Raw genomic sequence first — 9,329 nt, 5'->3', positions numbered from 1 at the left:
CTTGGGCTTCCAGCCTCCAGAACTGTGGGAGAATAAATTTCTGTTGTTTTACGCCCCCCAGATCGTGGTAACTTGTTACGGCAGGCCTAGAAAAGTACAATAGCCACGAGGGTCCGAAGGTGTCTTAGATAGAGCAAGACCCACCCTTTCCTCCCTGGCTCTTCAGAGAAACATATAGCTTGAACCTGAAGACTGACTCAAAGTGAGCTCACAAATATGCCATTGTCATGCTAAGGCCATCTTCCAGAGTCACTGTGTCACTTTTTTTTTTTTTTAATCCCAATTTAAAAGAACTCTCAATTTTCTGAATTAACTCCCACCAACTACACAATACAATTTAATTAGAAAAGGAGAGACCCAGACAGAGAAACAATACAGGATCTGTGTTTCTGGGCATGAATTGATTCCTGGGCCCAAGAAAATGTTCATGATCTGGAGGTAGGACATTGACTACAAGACCTGTCTCTGCCCTGTACTTGCCAGGAGACTTGGAGAAGACATTTAAGCTCTATGAACCTCAGGCTATTCATCTATAAAAAGGGTCTATCATTCGTGCCCTGAATATTTCTTAGGGTTACTTGGAGATCAAATGTGAGAGAATGCAAGTAAGCCACTTTTATGTGGAAATTGCCTATGAATGTAAGGCATTGCTTTTACCAGCTTGACCTCAAAACCCAATCTGTTGGTGAGGGAGGGAGAAGATACTAGGACTGAATATCAGTGCCTGTTTCCTGCAGAGCACAGAAAGAAGGGATTTATTTGCCCAAGTCAACCAGTAAAACCAGGGGTCTCTGAAACTGAACACTTGCCCTTCATTCCTGCCTTCTCTCTGACTCCTACATTCCAACCTGCCCTACATACTTTCTTCTCTAAATTATTTCTATAATTGGGGAAATGTCTGCCTCTGCTTCTCCCTCCTCAAATCTTCTCTCTTTCTCTCTACCATTCTCTTCCCCTTTCCTTTCTCTCTCTCTCTCAAACCCCATCTTACCTTTGAAAAGTTTCCAGAAGAATGAATTCAGAATTCCCAGCTGTCTTGGGCATAAAGAACTCACTATGCACTTCAACAGAAATTATCTCCTTTGAAGAATCTCAACTTTAATCTCCTCCTAAGCAGGTTTTTGTGGTGTTAGAACAAAATGACACAATACTCTTCAAACTAAAAGCCTTTTTAAAGTAGCATCCAGAGAATCTTGCAACTTCTTTATAATTGGTTGCTTACTTAATTGGGTGGGTGATTTTTTTAAATAGTATTTGGTGATTAGGACTAATCAAATATTCAAGAATAATTGATTCAAGTTTTGGGGGGGAGGCAATTATCTCTGACATTGCTGTGATTTAAAAAATTACATCTTGGCTGGGTCCTATACAATGCATGTTGCAGTAGGGTTAGAGCCAATGAACACCTGAGCCACCAGCATCATGGCAGACTTGGTCACTGTGGGCAACCAGCCCAGAAAGCATCTTTCTTTTTCATCTGAAGCTTCTTGTGGAGCAACAAGAAGCTTGGCTGTTTCCAGAGGACTTGTATTAAGGCTGGGTGATGAGTATGGGAGAGACTGATGGGTTAGACTGAGTGGAGGAAATAATAATGACCATGGAGGAAATAAATAATGACCATATTTCCGTGGAGGAAATAATGACCATCCCAGACTGGAACCTCAGCCCCAGCCCTTATTAACTGTAGGACTTGGGAAAAGTGTGGAAGCCACTATGCTCTCATCAGGAGATGTGAGGATAATAATCCCCACTTCCTTGCCTCACCCACACAAGAAAATGAGTGTGAACAGTCTCAAAAGCAAATCACAAAACCCTATAGAAATGGGAAGGGCTATTCTCCACGCAGTCAGTGATGCTGGAGAAATAGGAATGGAGTTGGAGGAGGTCCCCTGTACTGTTACTTCTTTAACTTGAACTCTACATTGGCCCCCAGCCCGGTCCTTTCAGGATCAGGCCTTGACATCCCCACTGCTGTGGTGTGGGTGTGCTTTGAGTGTGCCCTCCAAGGCTTCCTGCACAGGAAGCTTGGTCCTCTGCATGGTGATGTCAAGAGATGGTGGAACCTTTAAGAGGTGGGACCTAGTGAGGTCACTGCTGGCTCCTCCCTGTGCTCTGGCTTCCTGCCTTGCCATGTGACCCCTCCCCTTCACAGACATCTGATCCTATTGGCACTGACTAGGAGGTGACACAGCCAGAAGGCTCTCAGCAGAGCTGATGCCATGCTCTTTGGATTCTGCCTCCAAAGCTATGAGCTAATCAATTATTTTTTATATAAAATTCCAACCCTCATGCATTTTGTTATAGTAATGGAAAATGGATGAATGCGTCAGCCAAATGAGATATTTAGACTGTCTGCCAGGCCCTCCCTGATTAAGTTTCTAATTTTTTTTTTTTTTTACTCTTTTAGACAGGGTTTCACTATGTAGTTTAGGCTGGACTTAAGCTCACTAGCCCAGACTGGCCTCTAACTGACAGTGATCCTACTACCTCAGCCTCCTCAGTGCTGGGATTATAGGCATGCACTGCCATACCTGGCTTCCTCCTTCATTGATTTTGCATGCTTGTCTCTCAACAGCACCTTGAGTCTGCTGCTCCTGAAGCTGCCCAGGTCTCCTTCTCTGAAGACAAAGCCTCAGAGGACCAGATGAGGCGTGGGGGGCCCTAACCTCCAGGATCCCCAGCTCTCTGCTCCAGTCATGAGCACAAATTCCCACCTGTTGTCCATGCTCAGCTGCTGCCTCTTGTGTGACAATTTCTCACGGATGGTGCAGATCACTCTTGCATTTCTGCTTTTGACCCAAAGGTCACAATAAAACAAGCCCTGTCCCCAGGGCACACCTTACTTCTGTCAAATCCCTATTCATTTCTAAGAGCTGAGGAAATGAAAGAGCCCATGCTCTGCCCCGGGAAGGAGGGACCCTTAGATCCCAGAACATCCATCCCAGCAGCGAGAGGTCCCTGCTCTGGGGTTTTGACTCAATCTTCCTCTGCAGGGCTGGAGAAACCATTCCTCAGAGGTGCTGTCGCTGACACCCAGGTCTCCCTCATCAGCACCCTGTCACATACAGCTGCTAAGGGGAGAAGCAGTAGGTCACAGTGACCCAGGAAAATTTGGAAACTAGTCTGCTGACAGCCTTTCAGAAGGACAGCCAGGCATTTTCACTCCTGCCAATGCCTGCATCCACCTGTAGCCCTCAGTGCAAACTTCCAGCAGGAAGAAAAAGCCCTTCCCCTCCACTAGGAGCTCTAGGCCAGCCTCCAGGGCACGTGAAGAGTGTCCATGGCCAGCTCCTCCCCGATCCAGTTCTAGAAGGTGGGTTTCATCAGGAAACTCAGAAAATCAGAACAGCTATGTTGGTCACACTGGGGCCTGCTCAAGGGGCAAGAACTGAACCTGGACTTAAGGATCTTGGAAATATAAGGTTTCCCATAAGCTCTTCCATTCAGCACATATCTGGTTCTTCCGGATTCTCAAGACAGGAGCTTGGGATGCATCCCAACTCCTCCCTCTTCTTCTGCTACCACAGGCCTTCTTTCAACTCTCAACCCCTCCAGTGCACTCCATCTTCTCCATATCGTGGGAGTCTATGCCCAGGTGTCTGGCCCCACTGTCACACTTGTCCATACCCACTGTCCTTCATTTGATCCCCCCACCCCCTGTAATTGGCCCCTCTTCAACCCATCCTTCCATTCTGGCCATGCAATGGGTTGTTAAACCCAAATCTGACAGTGTCACTTACCTATACAGACCCCCTGGGTATCTCTTTCCTCCAAACTCCTTATACCCAGGGCCCTTCAGGACCCAGCCACAGGGGGCTTCTCCAGGGACACCTGCTGCCATCACCCCTTCACAGTCTTTTCTGCCATACTACTAAGCTTCCTCGGCTCAGATGTCTGCCCTATTTTCTCTGGTTAACATTTCTGAAATCCAGATGGGATTGACATATACACTTAGTTACCTGCCCTTTGAAGAGCTGTTGGGAAGTCAATATAATTAACAACAGCTTGGATCAGAGGAACCAGCATAACAAGTGGCCAGAGAGACAATGTTTTGCAAGAGACAGGGGGAAATGAGGAGAGATTTGCTCTGGTATTTAGACTTTATCCGGTGGAGCCCTGGAAGAGAATGGGAAAGATCAAAGTTGTGTTTTACCAAGATCTGGCCAGAAGTCCTGTGAAAAATGGATTGGAAAACAATGAGAATGGAAGGAAGACAGGAGTGGGAACCAGACTTTAGAAGCAGAAATCCCTAGAAAACACCTTTGAGATGGATATTAAAGTAGTGACCTAGTTATGTACAGTGAGTACAGAACAACAATGGGAAAAATTTTCTGTAAAGAGCCAAATGGTAAATGTTTAAAGTTTATTATCCATTTCTGTCTCTGTCACAACACTATGTACTTCTGCTGGTGTAATAGCTCAAAAGCAGCCAATTTGTAAATGAATGGTTGTGTTCCAATAAAACTTTATTTATAAAAATAGGCAGTGGGCCAGATATGGCCTATGGGTCTTGGTTTGCTGGCACTCAGCATTTTCTTCACCAGAATTCTATATTAGCTAGGGTACAAGCACATAGAGTATCAGAATCTTCAGCTGAAAGTTGGAAAGTTTGAGTGCAATAAGGAAAACAACAAGGGATGCTGAGGCCCGCAGGGAACCCAACAGGAAGCCATCACCACCTACAGACCCACAGGGTCTCCATCTGTGGAGCTTGGGCGTGAGCTTGCACTGGGAGTGGAGTCACCTGGCAGAAGCTGTGGCTGGAGTAGTACATGGCCACCTTAATGACAGTGCCCAAACCAGAAAGAGAGAGGAACATTGGTTTTTCCCAGAGTTGATATCTGACTTATCACCCATTTTCATCCCTGTTTTGCTTGTGGTTGATTCTCCCGCCCTCAAGCCCTTCTGTACCTGAAACAAATGAATGTCTTGAAGATATTCCCAAAAGGCTATTCCATACCCCCGCTTAATAACTGAATACAAAGTCCACCCTTTTCTAACTAGCATTTTCCCCAACCCAAATCTCACATTGAATTGATTTTTGAGTACTCTTGTTGCAGCATACGTGTATGCCAAGCACAGCTACAGGTACCGTGGGTTATTTGAAAGTAATTAAGACTCAAGGAACTAAAAATCTGAATGCAGAGGAAGGAGGGTGAAATGTTGACTGGTCCAAGGGGAAGCTTTGAAGAAGTGTGACAACTGAACCACTCCTTGAAGGACGCAATAGAGTTCTTGCAGGCAGAGGAAATAGTGTGAGCAAGGGTCCAGGGCTTAAAGGGGCCTGCTATGGAAGAACCCTGGCTGGGAGAAGACAGAGCTGGAGCTGGCTAGACTGAGCACAGTGGCAGGTGGTAGCTGGGGGAGTTAGGAAGGTGGATGGGGCTGGATTGCGAAGGGCTAGAATACCCTGCCAAGACTATTCAATGTTATTCTATAGGCACAGGGCCTTGAACAGAGACAAATAACAACTAGGCCCTACACCTTGAATACTAAACTTCTAGTATTAAGATTGAAAAAACTCTGATCTCTTGCTTTGCCTGCTCTGACCCACTGAGCTTCACCTATGTCTCAGAGACAGAGCTTGTCCTCCCGGCACCCTGTCCTGTTCCAAGTCCTTTTTTGAGTAAAACTGTTTCTTCCAAATAGCTAAATGTGAATTTCAGATCTCATTTACCTATTTCTACTTATTGCCAGCCGTGGTGGGAAGATTTTCATGATGAAAAGTGGGAAGATGAAGTTGTCTTCTCCTTGGAGAAATAATCTGTAAATCACTCCAAGTTCATGCTTTGTGAGAAAAGTCACAAATTGCTGCCTGGGATGGAGCTAATGTACCCATCCACAAGTGACCTCACTTTCACCTGGGTGCATCCATTATTAGCTGGAACACTCCATTGATGTGGCCTTGGGAAAAGGAAAGGAGGGTCATTTACCAAGGTTACTATGAGGGCATTTGTCTTTTCACTTATTAAATAGCTATTAACAACTGATTAGGTGTCCAGCGCCAGGCAAGATGGAGGAGGTATACTCGGTGAGCTGGGAAATATAAATTCTGCCCCCCTAGAATGTCAGCTCAATGGAGCGGAAGCTTCATTTGTCGGATTCACTGCTCAATTGCTGGTCTTTCTAACAGTATCCAGTGAGTAGTAGGGGCCTTGATCACTATTTTCCAGATGAAGGAATAAATGAAAGAAAACTGTTCCTTTTTAATGGAAAGAATATCAGACACCTGCACTTGAATCTCAGACTCTGACTAGAAACAAATCTGTTTCTTTACCTCTACAAATGACTTTCTTAACCTAGTAAAATTTAAAGGTTTGATCCTAATAATGTTGAACATGTGCAGTTCCGTGTCACACCCTCATATATCTTCATCTTCCTGAATGAGAGAAACCCACCTAGTGAAAGGTTATAAATATCACGGTTTCTAAAATTTCACCATATACTTGATGGGCCTCAGATGATGCTAGCTGTTACTATAAAGAATCCAACAAGATAGAGACACTAATATATAGAAGAAGTGTCTGCTTTTGTTTACTTGTTTCTTTTGGTGTGGGTGTCAGAGACAGAGCAGGGACAGAATCCCCCATTGCTCGCTCTGCCACAGTGTACAGCACCAGTTGGGGGAACTTTCTAGGGTACCCTCGTTACAGGATCAGCAGAATGATCAGCAGAGCTGGCCAGCCACCCTGACTGCCCTCTGCTTTTTGGTCAAGTGAGCCCTCACAATGGCCAGCAAGCTGGCTCTCCCTGGGTAGTTATAGCACCTCAGACAATAGGCCCACAGATGTCAGTCCTGCATTTATCTGCCTGACAATGGCTCAGTTCTGCACTGCAGCATTATTCAAAGCCCACTTTGAAACACGTATCAATGCACTCCCACCCCCATCCCTGCTGGGAACTTTGAAAGAGGTCTCAGCACAGCCAAGCCGTGCTGTAACACAAGGGGGGTTTCCTGAACATGAGCCAGAGGCAGAATCTCCTCCATTACACTCAAAGTCAGGTGAATTTATAGGTGGGAGCAGAGGGTACACACACAGCCTGCCTTGGCTCTACGGTTCCAGTCAACGTAGGCCAAGGAGGTAGTTGGACCTGAGATGGTTTGCAATGTCCTGTTTAGATAAAAATGTCATCTTTCTCCCTCTGACAACTTTCTTTCTTGCCTGAAATGAAATAATTTCCACTCTTGGAAATTACTGGAGGTACTGGGTTCCTAAAACTCTCTTGTGAAATAGTAGAAGTAGACAGGGCCCCCAACTTCAGAGACCTCACACAGAAATCTTGTTAAAACACAGCTTCCTGGGTCGGGGATTTAACTCAGTGGTTTTGCCACCAGCTGCGCAAGCGCAAGGACCCGAGTTTGATCCCTGGTACCAAAAAAACCCAAAAAACATAAAACACAGTTTCCTGGGCCTACCCTCTGACTCTCTCTGGAGAGGGGCCCAATAATTGCATTTCTAACAAGTTTCCAGGAGCTGCTACTGCTGCAGGTCTGAGAACATCTCCCTCCATGAATGGGGAGTAGGAAGATAAACCTGGGTCCCTGAAAGGCTTTGTGGAGCAGAATGGCCTCACCAGTCTAGGCCAGTCAGATTTTCAAATAAGAGACAAACAAACTCATTTTCTAGGGTTGCCCAATTTAGCATATGAATACAAAGGGTGCACAGTTAAGTCTGAATTTTGGATAAACAATGAATAATTTCAAATGGTGTATGGGACCTATTTTTGGTAAAATAGCATTATCTATCTGAAATTCAAATGTGATTGGCTATCGTGTGCGTGCGTGCGTGCGTGCGTGTGTGTGTTTTAATCTGGCAACCAGCTCTTTGTACTGTAGGCAGGTACAAGACTCAGGGCTATCCTGGATCTCACGCAGGGTCTGGAGCACCTTCGCTGTTTTGCGGTCCCCATGGCGATCACGGGAACCTTTCTGCTCCTTCTTATCTCTCCTGGACCTTAGTTCTCTTAACTGGGCTTGTGCTTTTCTCTGTACCAAAGTCCTGCTCTAGTAACTGTCCGGAAGCCCAGTCTCTGATAGAGCAGAAGTCATCATGGTCCAGAGACACTGGGCCCAGCCCCAACTTTCTCCTCCTGTTATTATTTATACTTGCGTCTCCCTTTTTAACCTGTGTATATCCTGAGGGCAGAGGCAGCCCTAAGAGCTAGCACAGGTCCTGGAAGAGAGTAAGTCACATCTGTGGTTTGAATGGTCCCCCAAAAGTCCATTGTTGGAAACTCTCCCCAGTTCCTATGCTCATGATGTTTGGAGGAGGAGCCTTTGGGGGATAATCAGAATTGGATGAGGGCATGGGAAGAGGAAGAGAGACCTGAGCTAGAATGTTATGAGGCAATAAGAAGGCCCCCCGTCAGATGTTGGCTCTGTGCCTTTGGACTTCCCAGCCTCCAGAAACATGAGCCCGAGAAACTTCTACTCTTTATAAAGTATTCCGTCTGTGGTATCCAGCTGCAGCAACAGAAAACAGACTAAGATAGCTACTAATACTGGTTTGTGAAGTAAACATTTGTGTCCAGCTGGCTTCCTGCAGGGGCTCCAGACTTACCTGCATAGCTGCTCACTCAAGGCTTGCATTCAGGCTGCACTGGCACAAGGAACTAACTGCATCCCTCCCCACCACTGTACCTACTGTAGTGCTGAACTTGGGAGTTACTGGGAAAACTAGGCAATAAGCAAAGGAGCGTTGTTTGAGGAAAAGGACCAAGATTCCAGCTCTTCCCCTTGGGCACCTCAGGTCAGCTGGGAGGAAATGGCAATGGAGCCCCTGTGACTGAACTCTCTAGGAGACTGGGTGGAGACAGCATCAAACATCCTACTCTCCCGAGATCAAAGGGGAACAGAAGTTTAAGCTCTAAAGACACAGTCCCGACAAGCTGTAGAGGGGTTGTGCCCCAGGATAGTGGTTGCAGAAGTGGCTTTGAAGGCCCCAAATGTGGGGCACTCAGGCCAGATCTGCATGTAACTGTCCACAGGCATGCCCTGCCTCACTCTGGGAAGAGCCACAGTGCACTGGGTGGGACTCACCTCTGCCAGCCCCAGGACCCAGAGCCACCCACATCCCCAGCACCACTATGGACTCTGTCCCCACTGAGGCACCACCTCAAGTTCATGGGCATGAGGTAAAGGCAGTCGGAACCAGACCTCAGCCTGGATACACAGAGGTACCTCAGAAGGATTTCCGGGCCTGTGCCAAAGTTGGCATGGAAAAGTGTGAGCTGCATGCTGGCCCCTGCGGCAAATCGTGACACCTTTTGCACTTCTAAGCCTGGGGAGCATGACATGCCCATGACTCCAGATTTTGTTCCTTCCAATT

Source organism: Heterocephalus glaber, unplaced genomic scaffold (genome assembly GCF_053883595.1).
Source record: "Heterocephalus glaber isolate CG9 unplaced genomic scaffold, H.glaber_assembly_v1.0 deba00001608, whole genome shotgun sequence".
NCBI classification, from domain to species: Eukaryota; Metazoa; Chordata; class Mammalia; order Rodentia; family Bathyergidae; genus Heterocephalus; species Heterocephalus glaber.
The sequence above is the reverse complement of the archived record's forward strand: the minus strand, read 5'-3'. Positions refer to the sequence as shown.